At 46.3% G+C, this 17058-nt stretch overlaps 1 long non-coding RNA gene across 1 annotated transcript; it reads right to left on the minus strand.

Annotated features, from left to right (window-relative positions):
* Positions 1 to 3184: 3184 nt before the first annotated feature.
* LOC127323367 (uncharacterized) lies at positions 3185 to 6839 on the minus strand. Its single transcript, XR_007865620.2, has 5 exons — positions 6486 to 6839; positions 6074 to 6401; positions 5796 to 5945; positions 4890 to 4957; positions 3185 to 3465 (listed from the first exon to the last, which is right to left on the minus strand). It is a non-coding gene; the product is annotated as an uncharacterized lncRNA (long non-coding RNA).
* Positions 6840 to 17058: the final 10219 nt, after the last annotated feature.

Genomic DNA, 17058 nt, shown 5'->3' on the forward strand with positions numbered 1-17058 from the left:
GCTTCTCAAAGATAACTGGCCGTGGACCGCAGTCAAACTGTGCTACTGGCACTTCTTCAGTTCTTGGAGCATGGAACTCCGATGGCAGTATAAACACCATATTTGTGTCAGCCGATGCCTCTGCATCGGCTTTTGTCTGCTTGGGGCGCCATTCTTTCTTCTGTGGCCGCGCCTCCGTCTCCAATGTTTGCTGAATTTTCACGGCCAGATCGGGCCGTGCTTTCCTCAACGTGTACAGGTACTGCGCCTCGGCTTCCTCCATGTTACGTAGCCGCTGAACCCTACGCTTCTGGGAATGACTGAGTCCATCAGGGCACCACCTTGGCCGGTGGTACCTGTCTTCTTCTTCATCTTCTGACTCCTCGAAGTCTTCATCTCGAGATGACTCAGCTCGTCTGTGCTGAGGTGGGAGAGGCCCTAGACGCTTGAACACTGACACCTCACTTGTTCCCTTCCTCTGCTGTCTACATTCTGGGCAGTTGTCGATTGTAGGCAATCGGCTCATTCCTGAGTCCCAGCAGTGCTTAAACAAAAGGGCAATCCCAGTGCCTGTCCATGTCTTCCTGCTCTCTTGATCTCCCTTTAGCGCGACGTTCATATCCTTCATCGTCTCTGTCATATCGACGATGTTTTCTGTTGTCTGCATCATACCGATGATATCTGTCGTCATCTACATCGTACCGCCGACGTCGGTCATACTGATATTCATATTTGTTAAGGAGATGCGCGGAGAGTGGTCGTTGGTACCGCACGCTTCTCACTTCTTCCTCGGTGAGGTACTGTCTGTTATCATATTGGGGCCGGTCGCGTGGATCGGCCACCTTCTTATCCTTGCAACGGGGTTGACTGCTCTCCTCTTTATCTTTGCCATGGCGGTCTACAGGACCTGCCATGTTGATATCGAAAGAGAAACCCGGCCAACGCTTCGCGGAAGGGTTGAGCTCCACCATGTTGACGCCAGGAAACGGTTGCATGTCCACTTTCATGGCAAACTGACCGAAGATTAATCGGCCTTGTTCTATCGCCATTTGAATCTGTCCACGCAACACTTTGCAGTCGTTGGTGATGTGGGTGAACGTGTGATGCCATTTGCAGTACGGTCTCCCGTTCAACTCTTGCACCGTAGGGATTTTATGGCCTTCGGGTAACTTCAGCTGTTTTTCCTTCAGCAGCAAATCGAAAATCTGCTCAGTTTTGCTTATATCAAAGTCAAACCCTTTTGCAGGCCCTGGTTGTTTCACCCATTTGCAGGACACGGGTACTGCCCCCCGAGCCCATTCAGCCACGGCAACTTCCTGATCCTCTGCAGAGTCTTCAACTTCTTCTGCCTCGACCAGGCCTATCGGGCGCTTGAACTTGTCTTGGTACAATTCCGGGTGGCGCTGCTCATACAATGTCAGTTTCTGGACCATGTGCGCCAATGAATTGTAGTCCACTTGGAAAGTCAGATCCTTGAGCGGCACTGCGAGGCCTGCCACTGCCAGCTCGACTGCTTCTTTCTCAGTTAAACGAACCAAATAACATCGGTTCTTGACAGTTCTGAAACACTGAATGTACTCAGACACCGTCTCTCCCCGCCTTTGCCGTACCTGCGTCAGATCGGCAAAGCCAGCTTCGGTAGCTTCTGAGTGATATTGTACATGAAACTGCTCTTCCAGTTGCTTCCATGTCCGAACTGAATCTGGTGGCAACGAGGTGTACCACCCAAAAGCTGGACCCGTGAGCGATTGCGCAAAGAACCTTACACGTAGCGGGTCGGATGCTGAAACCATGCCCAACTATGCCAAATATCGGCTCACATGCTCAATTGAGCTAGACCCTTCTGATCCACTGAACTTTGTGAAGTCAGGGAGCCGATACTTGGGCGGCAGCGGGATCAGGTCATATTCGTTGGGATACAGCTTGGAATAGCCGATTGTTCTCCTCTTTGGCAGGATACCGAACTGATCTCTCAGGATTGCACTGATTTGATCCATGGTATGAGCTGCAGGGGCTGAGCTTTCATGACTCGTTTCGGTGGCATATTTAGCTAGCCAAGCCTGTTTCTCAGCGTCTGCTCCAGAACTCCCTCCTGCTCCAGCAATCAGTCCTGCTGTAATCTGGTTCGTGTGCGCCCAGTTGTTGCATTCCGGCACGTATGTGCACACGTATCCATGTGGGATCTCTTTGGGCGGCTCATACAAGAATTGGTAATCGCCAGGGACACCTCCAACCTTGTAGACGACGTATGCCGGTGAACCTTGTTGCTGTGGAGCTGCAAGCGTGAATGGCAGTTGCGGCCTGGTGTGGAACGGTATCTCTCCCTGGTGAGCCCCTAGGGCAGGTCCTGACGGAGAATACTGATGCTTCATGATTTCCTGAACCACACGAAGCGCAACACGCTCAAAAGCGTTCACCAGGCTCTCAGAATGACGATGTAGAGAATGAGCCACCATATAATTGGTTTCCTGGCGCAGCGCTCTGGTGCACTCCTCCGAAGGAAGAGACAGATCTACTCCATCGAGCACGCCTTCGGGTGTGAATCCTTTGAACCTAATGCCATGTGAACGGGTTTTCTCGAAAGAGCCAATGAGATCGGCTTCGAAGAGAGCCTTAAGCTCGTCATACCACTACAACAAATATGTTGACTTACGACCCTCTATTTTTGTCACTGAATCGTCACTACATTTAATCTACGACGTTTCTATGACAAAAAATAAATCGTCAAAAACGAAGCGTCAGGAATCAACCAAAATGACCTTTCATTTTAAATCGTCATGATCGTCTATGACGATGTTGCATCGTCGTAACATCTATGACGATCCAATATTGTCGTTGGCGTTCTAACCATGCCACATCAGATCCTACGTGGCCAGTCTGACGTGGCAAAATTGTGACGAAATGAAATCATCATAATCCGAAATCAGCCCAGTCCACTTCAGTGTCCTACATGGGCCAAGCCCAAAACTTCCAAGATTTTTTCTAAGGCCACCTATTTTGATTCATTTACGTTTTGGGTCATAGCCTTTCCAAAGCCTTTTTATTTTCTGGGCTTGGCCTTTTTCTAGACCATTTCCTTCCTGGGTCTGCACCTTTTATGATCCATTTCATTTTTTGGGCCTAGGCCTCTTTATGGTCCACTTCAATTTTTGGCCTTGTAATTTCAGCCCTTGTAACAAATACAATAAAGCAAATCGAAACATACTGACATTCAATCCATCAATGGATTTGATTACTCTACAATTTTGTAGTCAAAACAGCATGTACACTCAAACGATACTTCATTTCACTATACAAAACAATATTTCATAAGAACCAGCAACCAAAAAATGCATTGCTTGCAGAAATAACAAGGACTCTTCTCAGCCATTTATTGTCCACCGTCATTGCAAGGTTAACTGGACAGTTCTAGAAGCGCATCTGGACCTGGTCAGGAGTACTCAACTTGGTTCTGTACACAACTTTGAGGAAGGCAGCGAAGCTATCCTGCAAACACATGAAAATCAAGTCAAAATGTGGACGATCTACAAAACTTCTAATATTGGAACCATTAATTTTTTTAGCCAGACAACACTGGCGGAGCTTCGTTGGGGCCAACCTGGGCCATGGCCCGCCCAGGTTTCTGCTAAAAAAATATTTACTACTATGTATTCAAGGCCTAGCCCATCAGAAAACATTGGCCCGCCCATTGCATTGTCTTCCTCCTTCGTTGACTCCCCCAGTTTCGTTTTCCGAAAGTAGCCACACAATTGGAGGCGCCTCTTTATCGCTTGGTCTAGCGATCTATGCTTAAAAAACAAGGGATTGGCAGAATTGATGAAAAATGAGCTAGCCGCATGGAAGGAAGCAGCATCGCGCTGCCGTCCATAGCCACATGCGGCTAGGGGATCGCCGCAGGTGCGGCCACACCGCACGGGCAAGGCCACCGTCCGGAGGCCCGCTAGCCGGCTAGCGACGCGGCGATTGAATCAAGCCCCAGCTCTTCTCTAATTTTCCTGCTCATGGAATTTATATCTTTCCCCAAATTTTTGGATAGCAATTTGATACACGGAGGATTTATTTTGACCGAGCCTGTTCTTCAGTTTTGCAAACTTCAACAGAGATGTGTACACTTTTTTTTGACTAATAGCTTATGTCTATGGTATGGTTTGGAAAAATAGTTGCTCTATTTTAGCCTGGCCCGCCCATGGATTTCTTTCAAGCTCCGCCACTGCCAGACAATACCATTGTAATCCTTATACTTATAGAATGTTCATTGAACAGCTTACAGTGTACATATAGTAGAACTTAAAAGATGCAAGCCTCTGAACATTAAAGATCATAAAAATTACCACCACACACTTTTAGCCAGGATCAAACAAGATTCACGTGAAAAAAGAGTGTAGTGATCAAGTGCAGAGATATGTGAAATTCAAATTAAAGCATTGAATCTCCATCTACGGTTTGCCATGCAAGCAGATGTATGAATTATGATACATATGAAGAGAATACACAGATTGGAAATAATGCATATTCAAACCCTAAAACAGGATTTTGACATACAAATAGATCACATCACATGTCCCACAGGGAATTATATTTTCAGGGATCAATCAAATATTGAATTGACAAATATATTCAAAATATCACAAATTGGGTGTGTGGTAAAACATTCTTCACTCATAAATATATCTCTTTCATAAGACCAAAGAACTATGTTTAACTTATTAGATGGTGTGGATAAATGTTGAGGAGTCTTTTTTTGCTTCCAATCCATTTGGTCAGTCTAGAAAGTAGGGAAAGGTAGCATGCTCATGCATCTCAAAGTTTGTATTTACATTTTCCTCTTGGATGGCACGAATAGTTTAACCTGAAATACTATGAATGAATATCCAAAAGAAGATTGAACAGTTTCTGGACAGGATATTCACCTTATTGAGCTGTATAGCTGGTTCAGCATATCTTCCTTTGCTTTGTCAACTTGGCAAAACAAAATCGCCTGATAAGCAAGTAAGGATTTTATTTTTAAGAAAACTTGCCGGAAACTAGAATTGCATAATAACACTCTTACTATCAAACTGAGAAGAAATAGAAAAAATAGCCCTGAAAACTTTGACATGAGTTGAAATATTGCAAGCAGAAGCAGGCCAGAAAAGAGTATCTGAATTATGCTAACGCTAGAGAATTATATAATATGTCACATGCAGTTCACCATGGCAGTAACAGAGATATCTGATGCATACATGCAACCATCAATTATGAAAAAGGAAGACCAGAGAGGAAGTTAAGACTAACATCATTTGCGCAATCCGTTGTCACAGCACAAGTCTAGCTAGAACTGCTTGTGCATGAAACTAGTATTAGTGAGGAGATGCTACAGCCCTACAAGTTTTCAGGAGAATAATAATGTACCACAAACAACAGGCATAGATCCTGCAACAGCAAGTTTCAAGGTTTTCAAACATCTCATCTAATGTCACTGCATTATTCTAGTATAATAACCAAATTAAAAACATCACTTACTGTAACCAAATTCTGCTACTTCTTACTGTGACTAGAGATGTTCTGATCAATACCAGTGGAAATATTCTCAGTAGTGCAAATAAAGCAGTTCGCATGGTACTCAAAAAGAGGTAAGCAAAAACACGATGCATCAAATAATTGGTCTTAATTTACATTTCTTTGCAACAAAAAGAATGCTAATTTTAGCAGAACTATAATAATCAGATGCATATTCCAGTAGACAGAACATAGTCAACATAATTTAATTTCACGTCACAAGCAAGGAGTAGCAAATTGCAGTCAGTTAGCAAGGAAGAGGTGGAGCAGTGACTGACCCGGTTGGAGGCCTTGCCTCTGCCCTTGGAGACGACCCTGATGCACCAACACTCCTCGTCAAGCACGCCGCTACTGGCCAGCCTCTGGTCCGCCATGACAACCTCCACCGGGCGCTATATCACATCCCAGAGATTCTCCTTGGGGTTCTTCTGCAAACCCAATCAAATCCCAATTCACTCAGAGCTCTCGCAACCGTCAGATTCGAGAACCCACAGGGAAAAGTCGACAGGGGATCGCTGGATCGAGAGAGAAAGAAGCAGCAAAGTAAGGAGGGTACCTTGTCCGCGTAGAGTTGTACTTGTCGGTGAAGTCCGGTCGGTGCCTACACCGGCGTCGGTGAGGAAGGTCCAGCCGAAGACTCGAAAGGCAATCGGCAGGTCCTCCTCTACGGAGGTGACGTACCGTCGACGTCGTCGTCTGCTGGGATCCACGAGAGAGAAATCGAGGGAAAGAGGTTCGATGGGATCTGAGAGGAGAATGCATAAGCGATTTCGTCGTGGCTTTGTAGCCGCCCGCCGTAAGCGAATTCAGAGGCGACAGATCGATGCTGTGATCCACCTCCGACCCGTCCAGATCATGCTCCAGTGTTGGCTCGGGCTACACACCTGAATGGGGGTTGTAGAGAGATTGAGAGAAACCAAGCAAATGGGGATGGAGGGAGAGGGGTAAGCGAGTGGAGCCGGTGGTACCTCGATCTGATGCCGTATGACTCGGGCCGCGCGGACTCGGTGAAGTCACCAGTTCAGGGAGCCGGGGCGATGCGGGATCTGGTGCCGTCTGGAGAAGATAGATGTGCCCCAGGACGCGCGCCGCCACCGCCGAGGCCGTCCATCTCGGCATGGGCACGGTGGATCCGCCACCGCGGGCAACGATGGGAGTGACGGTGAGCGTGCAGCGATATGGAGCTGGAGGATAGAAGGGGACCTGGCTCACGAGGTGAATCCAACGGGGACGGCTGCGATCGAGGTTCTCTCCTCATGGGGGGCGGGGAGCGGCGGCGGCGGCGGCGGTGTATGTGGGAGAGGTAGGGTTTCGTTCATCAAGGGTGGGTGGACCGGACTTAAACAAAAATTTGGTTGGCTCGCGGATGCGGCCTTGGCGGGACTTTGCAAAAAAAATTCGTTTCTTGAGCGGGGAAAGAGAGTGGCTGGCGCGGTATAATTTTTGGACGATTTTCTTCCATATGCAGTAACTCTCAGCTTATTCGACAAGTTGCCACCGGGTTTTAAAAAAAAACAAGCTGCCACCGGTATAAAGTTTTGAGTTTCCATATTATAGTGATTTTTTGAATATATCATTCTATTTTAACATGTAAGTATAATTGACACGTAGACATGCCACATAGGCAAAAAATGATGAGTTGGATGTGACACATGGACATGCCATGTAAGCAAAAAATGATGAGTTGATTGCTTCATATACCTACGACGATCTAAATTGGTCATAATTTTCTACAAATAAGGTCCTAGCCCACCGTTGTTTGGAATATGACGATTTTAGGTCAAGAAATAATGACGTTCTCTCCTCAAATCATCATGATTCTTTTAGAGTTTTGCCTCCCTAAATAGCTTACGACCAATCACTGTGAAATTGTCATAGATTTTTGACGATTTTGCCGAGGGTCATTGAGAAAATGTCACAAGTTAACACATTTCTTGTAGTGTACTTCTTCTTGTGCTCTTCAGGCAGCTCTTCGTACTTGACTGGTTCACCTGACATCTCAGCTGCAGATGTTGACGTGGTTGTTGCAGATTGTCCCACCGGGCGTGCCAGAATGTGTTGCCTGCCAAAACCCACCGGCGAGCAGCGACGAGCAACACGAAGAGCCGGGAGGCTTCCAAGACTGCTGGTGGGCCCTGGTCCCTCGGTCGACGGCCCGCAATGCTCTGGCACACGTCCTGACGGTCGCAAGGGTGTGCCACCTGACCTATACCTGGTCAGGGAGGTGTTGGATCGCTTCGATTAGTTTCCTGCATGGTAGACATGTAAACATTAAATGAGCCTCGATCGGCTCTCAGGTTATCCTTCTCATCGGCTCAAAGAGCCGATTAACCCATGGTTCATGTTAGATCTTGCAATAACATGGGTATCCTGCTTCATTAACATTAAGCTAAATCGATCTATGACAGTTTAGGGTTTTCACCGTATAACCGGAACATCCTACACGTAGTTGAGCCTAGCAGATACGAAAGATAATGGAAAACTAACCCTAAAAGAGGCCTAAAAACCAACACGGAGTCGATTCCCGGAACATCCCTTCTAGGATCGGCAAACCATACCCAACGCACTACCAGATCGTTCAACCCGTTTGCAAGGCCTAACCATACGGATATTAAACTAATCCTTGAAGAACAAGGAGCAACTATAACAGATCAAATCTACTAAATAAAGATGAAGCAAGATGTCGCCCTTACACCTAAAATAGGTGTAAGGGTGGCTAGACATCGAGGGGCAGCATAGCTAAGCAAGCATATAAGAAAAGCATTGATGCAAGCCCCAAAACATCCACGATAAATAGTGTTGCTCGCCATCAACAAGGCTTCAGTACGAGCAACACCAGATAACGAATAAACCTATACTGCCTAGATCGCAAGATGCGATCTAGGCAGCATGATGCTTACCCGGAAGAAACCCTCGAAACAAGGGGTGGCGATGCGCCTAGATTGTGTTTGTTGTGAACGTGGTCGTCCTCCTTTCTCAATAACCCTAGATACATATTTATAGTCCGTGGACTTTCTAATTCGGGAATAAACCTAACCATGTACGGGCTAAACTCTATCTCTTGATTTTAATCTACCATAATATACAGATACACGGGCAATCTAGCCCAAACTCTCGTGCAAGGCCGCTTCAGAGACACTCCACGTGTATATCCTCCAAGCCCATCTCAATTACGGCCCATGTCTTGCTCTGGCTAAATTCTGGTGATAACACCCAATCCACGAGTTTCTCCGTGGTCTCCTTTTTGTCTATGGGCTTCAGCTGCATCAGCTGACGCCCAATTCCATCCTCCATGTATCGATTTTTATCACATTGTGTGAGTGCTTCCTCGGGGTCCAACCTAATTGGGCTCTGTGGAAGCGCATCTTCTGCCTCCACCGTAATGGCTCCCACAACGTCGCCTACAATATTGGTGGCGTTGTTATCTGTGTTCATTCTGACGTCGAATATTTCGACGTCAAATTCCCCGACTCCGTCCAAGGTTGGCGGAAGAAATGGTTGTACATTCATGAAGAAAGCTCCAATCCAGTGGAGGAAAATATTGCCCCTTTTGACGGAGAAGCCAAAATCCTTCACCGCCGTTCTTGGAATGCTGAAGCTACCGAAGCTGAGAAGTTGGCGACAGAAGCGTTGATGACTTGCATCCATGAGCTACAGAACACTCGCGGCAAGGAACTTTCGGGTATTGAGATTACTGCTTATTTCCTTAGGACTAGAGTGCAGCCTCTCCAGGCTCGCAAAAATCCCTTCTGGAAGTACGCTGGTGAAAAAGATGTCGACAGGCTCTCAAAAGATCTTCCTTTGAAGGATTTTGAAAAGCTTATCCGCAAAATCTCATCGCTCAACAAGAAAGATCCAGTTCCATCCTCTTGCCGCATTGCGCCATATAGTAGCACCAATCCCCTTCCTGAGGTAATTTTTTCCTTTTAGTTGCTATATTGTCTCCTCGAGTTTTATTATTTGTCGACTACTGTCTTGCTAACGCCTTTTTGTCGACACTCTTTTTTTATCTCAGAACCACCCCATCCTTGCTTCTCTTCCTCCTCTTCCTGAAGGTGGAGAAGTTGAAGACCGTACTGTTGTCGACGATGACAACCAGGGCACCTCGCGCCTTGCTAGTGAAGTCGCGGGTTCTCACAAATCCGCAGCTTCTGCTGAATCTGAAGACACTGCTTCAACACACTCCCCTCCTCCTGCTTCCCCAAAGAACAAGAGGAAAAGGAGTGAAGTCAAAGATTCCGACACCTCCAAAGCCGAAGAAGCTGATCCTTCAGATGGGAAGGCAGCTTTCAATCCATACACCGATGCCCTCGTCAGCTCGTAAGTTACTCCTTACTCATTACTTTTTGCTCTTTGATGTTTTTCATCTTTTTTGCTTCTTATACTGTCGCCATTTTTATTGTAGTGATGACGAGGAAGAAAAACAACCTATTGACGCGGCTGCTCGAACGAGTACGTCGCGTATTTTAGTTGTGTCCGAAAATCAGCGTGATGGGGAGGAAACTTCGCCTCCTCAACAAAACGTCGAGCATTCGACTCCTCCTGCAAGCCCCCGTGCCCCTTCGCCAAAGAAGGCAAGGGTCGAGCCATCCAAGGAACCTATCGTGTTCCCCGGTGGCTCTTCGATACCTTCATTAGATGACGTAAGTGTTTCCATCCCTTCTTTTTTGCTTATGTCTCGAGTGTTTCAGTGCTTTCATCTCTGCTTTGTTTCTTACGATATGCTGTCGAATCCAGACTAGCTATATTGACTTCTTTTTCTTTTGGTCCTCTCTTCAGCCTTTAATGAAGGAATTTGTCGTTCTTGGTACCCAATTCGTCGGGTATCGTGATCATAGCAAGAAGCTGGAAGGTACTATCTTCATCCGCCTCCTTTGTTGCATTCACGCCACTATTTTTGTCATAATATTTGATTGTCGCGTATTTTGTCAGGACAACTTGCGGAAGCCAATAAGCGTGCTAACGCTCTTGCTGCTAAGTTAGAGCAGAGCGAAAAGGCCCGCAAAAAAGCCGAAGCAGATGCTGCCGCCGTCGAAGATCTTCGTAAGAGACTTCATGACGCGGAAACTTCTTTGAGTGAGAATATATCTCAGCAATCTGCTCGAGAAACAGAGATCCTCACTCGCTTGGAGTCGCAGAGTCGACGTTTTGTTAGTAAGTGCTTAAATCCTTGTGCATTTTCTCGGGTTACTTCACATTTTCCGATCATTCTTTATTTACGAGTTACCCTTTGCTTGTTTTTAGGGAGGACTCATCAAGAATACGAAGTGGAAGGTCCTGAAGGCGATGAGCTTCTCGACGCACTAACTCTTCTTGAAATTCATGCGGATGAAGCACGCGAAGGCCTTGCTGACGCTGAGGCAGGTCTGTCGAAGCTTTTCCCCTACTTCTTCCCGAAGAAAGAGGAGCCCAACACTTTTGTTGCTCTTGCCAAGAGCTTCAACGTGCCGCAGGATCTTGGGATCAAACTTCGCCAAGAGGGCCTGAAGATTGGCGTGGAGGGCACTATTGCGTTGATTTCGGACAGCCAACAAAACGTCGATTGGACCAAGGTTGGCAACATAAGGGAAATGGAAACAAAGGAATGGCAATATCTGATTAAAGCTGCCAAGCCTCCCTCCAAACTAATTCTTTCCTTCCTTGGTGTTACACCAACTCCTGCTCCAAGCACGTCCAAGCCGGAGGTGAAGTAGACCGCCCTTTCTTTTCTCTTTCTTTTTTCTTCTGATGTTGTCGCCTTAGTAGTTTTAGCGACAGCTGCTTCTATAGTCCATTAGGGACCCTTCTTTTGTAATAGCAATGTATATACTTTGAGAATCAATGAAAATCTATCTTTGCTTGATGATTGATGTCGAGCCTTTTCTTTCAGTTGATTTTCGACAACTATTCTGCAACTCCTCGTCCTTCTGATGTGTTACCTGCGTCGTCCCGTTTGAAGAAGGCACCTGTTGCTGTCGAACATTTTGAAGATTCATTGAATAAAAATTCGGCAGAAGACTTGAAAGAACTTAGCCAACAGCTCCAGTCTCTGAAGAAACAATCGCTTATGATAATGGAGCAGTCTCGCAAATCATCCGAGAGGGAGAAAATTGCACTTCAACAGGCTCAAGATGCCATAGCTACCAAGGAAGCCGCTGTTTCTGAAGCTGAAAAAGCGACCACTCGAGAAAATTTTATGCTTGATTTGATGAATGAAGCTAGTGTGGATATGTCAGGTATGTTTTTGCGAATCAGGACTCCTTCTGTTTCCCCGCTATTTCTTTTTTGAAACTCTTGTGTTGTCGCCAAATAGGTTCCTTTCTCGACGCTGCTGCTGAAGATGAAAGGGTAAACACGAGGATGAATCTCCTTGTTAATCTTTCGCTTGACCATGGTTCTCTTTTCTGGGCCACTCCAGAACGTACCCGACAGATTGTCAGGTTTCAAGATCGCGCCTGTCAGGTTCGCGACTTCCTTGATTTCTGCACCAGGACCTTGTCCTTGGTTTACAAGACAATGTTTCCTCGGAACGAGGCACCCGACACTCTTCTTGGTTTGATGGAAAAATTTCGGGATGCTCCTCGTATCCATAACTTTGTGCGAGCTCAATTGTCCGTGGGAGTAAGATTTGCCATGATTATGATACAGATCTGCTACCGAAAATTAGACCTGACGACGATTGTCTCCAAGTGCCTGGCCAAGCAGGCGAAATGAAAAAGGAACATCGATAAAATCAATGATATTGTGACTCCTGTAGCCGAAGAAATGATGGATGAACTTCTTCGGATGGACTCTGAATTTTTTATCAAAGGTAGCTATGCTGAACATACGACAACTGTTGCAAATAACAAAGGACTATCCATAGATAGTATATTAGGCAGGAATTGATATTTTTCCTTGTAGTTTGTCGAATCTTCTCCAGAATTGTATCTTGTATGTTGTAGACATACTCTATATTGTAAAGCCAACAAATGTATTTATTTTTCCTCATTAATCCCCCGAGTGTTTCGATGTCGGATCTCTTTATTGTTTATGCGAGGTTTTTAGACCAAGGCAACCGAATTTTCACTGAATATACTATATTTGCGGGTACTAGCCCCCGAGTGTTTTTGTTCTGTTTTGATTGCTATTTTGTATCTTCTTTTTATCTGGCGAGGTATTTGGTACCAAGGCGAAATATCTTTGTCAGTTAGACTCGTCTATATTGTATATATATTGCAACTTCGAGGTGTAAGCCCCCGAGCATGTCGAAGGAAAAGATATATATTTCCACTATCTTTATTATATTGCAGCACCGCGAGCCCGCCTCATTAAAAACCTTCTCCGGCCCCACTCGGTGCCCCGAAAAAGGAAAAGAGTGCGTCTGAAAACTCGCGGGCGTTTCAGTACATTGCAGCTTTACAAAGGAGGGCTATATTTCGGCACTAAGCGTAGAAACGCCTTAGCTGTGCTACGTTCCAGGGGTTTTTCTCGGGAGTCCCTGTCTTCTTATCTTTGATCTTGTATGCTCCTCCTTCGATTACTTCTGTGACGACGTAAGGGCCAAGCCACGGCGACTCGAGTTTTTCAGTACGATCTTGATTGAGTCGCAGGACTAAGTCTCCAACCTGAAAGGATCTTGGTCGCAAACGTCGACTGTGGTAGTTTTTCAGGTCTTGCTGATATTTAGTGACCCTTGACAATACTTCATCTCGAGCTTCGTCGAGTGCGTCGATGTCGTCTTCCAATGCTCTCCTGGAAGTTTCTTCATTGTATTCCGTGACTCTCGGAGAGTCGTGCTCTATTTCTATCGGCAGCACTGCCTCTGCTCCATGGACCAGGAAAAACGGAGTCTCCTGTGTCGCTGTATTTGGCGTTGTTCGGATGCTCCATAGCACACTCGGTAGTTCCTCTGGCCAAGTATGTCGAGCTTTTCCAGTGGCCCTAACAAACGCTTCTTAATACCATTGCAGATGATACCATTGGCTTTCTCGACTTGGCCATTGGTTTGAGGATGTGCGACTGACTCGAAGTGTAATTTGATACCTACTTCTGCACAATACGCCTTGAATTCCTTGGATGTGAAGTTACTGCCATTGTCCGTGACGATGCTATGAGGCACTCCAAATCGAAAAACAATGCTCTTCACGAACTTTATTGCTGACGCTGCATCTGGTGAGTTTATCGGCTTCGCTTCTATCCACTTGGTGAATTTGTCGACAGCGACGAGCATATACTCGTATCCTCCTGGCGAGGCCTTGTGTAACTTTCCCACCATGTCGAGACCCCACTGGGCAAAGGGCCAAGACAAGGGTATTGGCATCAGCTCCGCTACCGGAGAGTGAGGTTTTGCGGCAAATCTCTGGCACGCATCACAAGTTCGCACTATCTCCTTCGCGTCCTCAATTGCTGTCAACCAGTAGAATCCTGCTCTGAAAACCTTGGCTGCGATAGCTCGACTGCTTGCATGATGACCGCATACTCCTTCGTGTACTTCCTTCAGAATTACCCTTCCTTCATCGGGTGTAACGCATCTTTGTAACACACCTGAAATACTTCATTTGTACAGCTCGCCTTTGATCACAGTGAAGGCTTTGGAACGTCTAATAACTCGCCTTGCTTCAACTGGATCGTCGGGTATTGTTTTCCTTAGGATGTATGATATGTACTCCTGCATCCATGGAATTTGCATCATCAGTACTAGATCATGTTCCTCTTCTTCCTCCAGTGTTTCTTGCACAGCCCCCGAGGATTTGTCATCCTTCTCCTTCTTGTTTGATTTCTTCGGCTTTGTGGATCTCTCTGTTATCTCCTCCCAGAACACACCTGGAGGAATCGCGAGACACTGCGACCCGATGTTTGCAAGAACATCGGCTTCGTCATTGCTTAACCTGCTGATGTGGTTCACCTCGCATCCATCAAACAGCTTCTCCAGCTCATTATACATCTCCTTGTACGCTACCATGCTATCGTTAACTGCATCACATTGGTTCATGACCTGTTGGGCCACCAATTGTGAGTCGCCGAAGATTTTCAGTCGAGTTGCACCACAAGCCTTCGCCATCTTCATCCCATGTATAAGAGCTTCGTATTCTGCCTCGTTGTTAGACGCGTTTGGGAACGTCATCCGTAAGACATACTTTAATTTGTCGCCTTCAGGTGATATTAGTATCACGCCTGCTCCAGCTCCTTCTAACCTTTTGGACCCGTCGAAGTTCATAGTCCAGGTTCTCGATAGATCCGGGGGTCCTGTATTTTGCAATTCCATCCACTCTGCGATTGAAATCTGGCAGAATTTGCGACTTTATTGCTTTTCTTTTTTCATACGTGATGTCCCGAGGGGAAAGTTCTATTCCCCAAAGGGAGACACGACCTGTAGCTTCTGGATTGTTTAGTATATTGGATAGAGGCGCCTCATTAACCACTATTATCGGATGCGCCAAAAAATAGTGCCGCAATTTTCTTGCGGTTGTAAACACTCCGTATGCTAGCTTCTGATACTGCGGGTACCGCTGTTTTGATGGCGATAAAACTTCACTGATGAAGTATACCGGTCTCTGCACTCCATGGAGTTTTCCTTCTTCTTCTCTTTCGACAACTAACGCCGTACTGACTACTTGGGGTGTAGCCGCAATGTACAACAGGAGTGGTTCCTTCTCTTTTGGCGCCACCAAAATTGGTGGCGTCGAAATTGTCCGTTTGAGATCCTCGAAGGCTCTATCGGCCTCTTCGTTCCACTGGAACTTCTCTCCTTGTTTGATTAAGGCGTAAAATGGTAGCGCCTTTTCTCCCAGCCTGGCGACGAATCTGCTTAAAGCTGCGACTCGCCCAGTTAATTGCTGTATTTCCTTCAACTTTGTTGGTTTCCTCATTGTTACGATAGCTTGGATTTTTTCGGGATTTGCTTCAATCCCTCTTGCTGAGACGAGGAACCCAAGAAGTTCTCCCGCAGGAACGCCGAAAGAACACTTCGTCGGATTCAGTTTGAGACAAAATTTGTCGAGGTTGTCGAAGGTTTCCTTCAAATCCTCGATTAACGTTACCCCTTTTTTTGATGTTATGATGACATCGTCAATGTATACTTGTACATTCTTCCCAATCTGTGTTGCTAAGCATTTCTGCATCATCCGCTGATATGTTGCTCCCACATTTTTCAGACCGAAAGGCATTGTTCTGTAACAAAACACGCCATACGGTGTGATGAACGCTGTCTTGGCTTCGTCATCTTCTTTTAATCTGATCTGGTTGTAACCAGAATATGCATCCAAGAAGGAAAGACGTTCGCATCCTGCCGTGGAATCGATAATTTGATCGATCCTTGGGAGGGGAAAGTGATCCTTTGGACAATGTTTATTGAGGCAGTTTTTCTTTGGCACCATCCCTGGGTTAGCTACCCACGTGGCCTCTGTAGATATCTCTTTGATGAAACCAGCTTCTCTGAGTCGATCAATTTCTGACAGCATGGCTTTGCGGTTTGGTTCCGAAAAACGCCGCAAAGGTTGTTTAATTGGTCTCGCTATTGGATCCAAGTTTAGGTGGTGCTCGGCAAGTTCCCTGGGTACTCCTGGCATGTCAGCTGGACACCATGCGAAGATTTTCCAGTGCTCACGGAGGAACTTGACGAGCGCGCTTTCCTATGCGAGGTCCATGTTTGTCGCGATGGACGTCGTTTTCTTTGGATCTGTCGGGTGGATCTGCACTTCCTTAGAATCTTTTGCGGTGTTGAAGCTTGAATCCTTGTTGGGCCTCCCTACATCTGGCAGCACATCGTAATCAGTCATGAGCCTTGACGCTGCGTACTCTGCTTGCATCCCAAAAGTTTCTGATAGTCGATGAAAATCTTTGTCACATTTATCGGCTAGCGTGAAGCTTCCTTTGACTGTGATTGGTCCCTTGGGCCCAGGCAACCTCCAAAGCAGGTATGTGTAATGTGGTACCGCCATAAACCTGGCATATGCTGGTCGTCCCAACAAAGCGTGATACTGCGACGGGAAATCCACAACTTCAAATTCCAACCTTTCTATCCTGTAGTTTTCGCGGGTTCCAAACTGAACGTCGAGATTAATCCTCCCCAATGGGTAGCTTGGCTTTTCTGGTGTGATGCCATGAAAACGTGTGTCAGTTGGTTTCAAATTTGCTAGGGAGATATTCATCTTCCTTAGCGTATCTGCGTACATAAGGTTTAAGCTACTGCTGCCATCTATAAACACTCGAGATACATCGAATCCTGCGATTACTGCCGGTAGGATAAGTGATGAATGCCCTGGTCGAGGAACTTGCTGCGGGTGATCCGCTATTGTGAAGCCGATGTCTTGCCCTGACCAATTTAGGTACTCAACCGTTGGTGGAGGCATCTTCTCTACCATAAACACTTGCCGCGAAATTACCTTTTGAGCCCTGTTAGATGGCATGGCTTTCTGAATCATCGAGACCGCGCCATTATTGTTAGGATCGACATATGGAGGTGGTTGTGGTGATGCCGCTATTCTGAGTTGATGTCGATTTTCGCCCGTGATCGCGGGAGGAGGTGGTAGGTGGATCTCACTCCTAGGCCCTTGAAGGTTTCTATTTGCTGCTTGAGCA

This window comes from Lolium perenne, chromosome 2 (genome assembly GCF_019359855.2).
Source record: "Lolium perenne isolate Kyuss_39 chromosome 2, Kyuss_2.0, whole genome shotgun sequence".
NCBI lineage: Eukaryota > Viridiplantae > Streptophyta > Magnoliopsida > Poales > Poaceae > Lolium > Lolium perenne.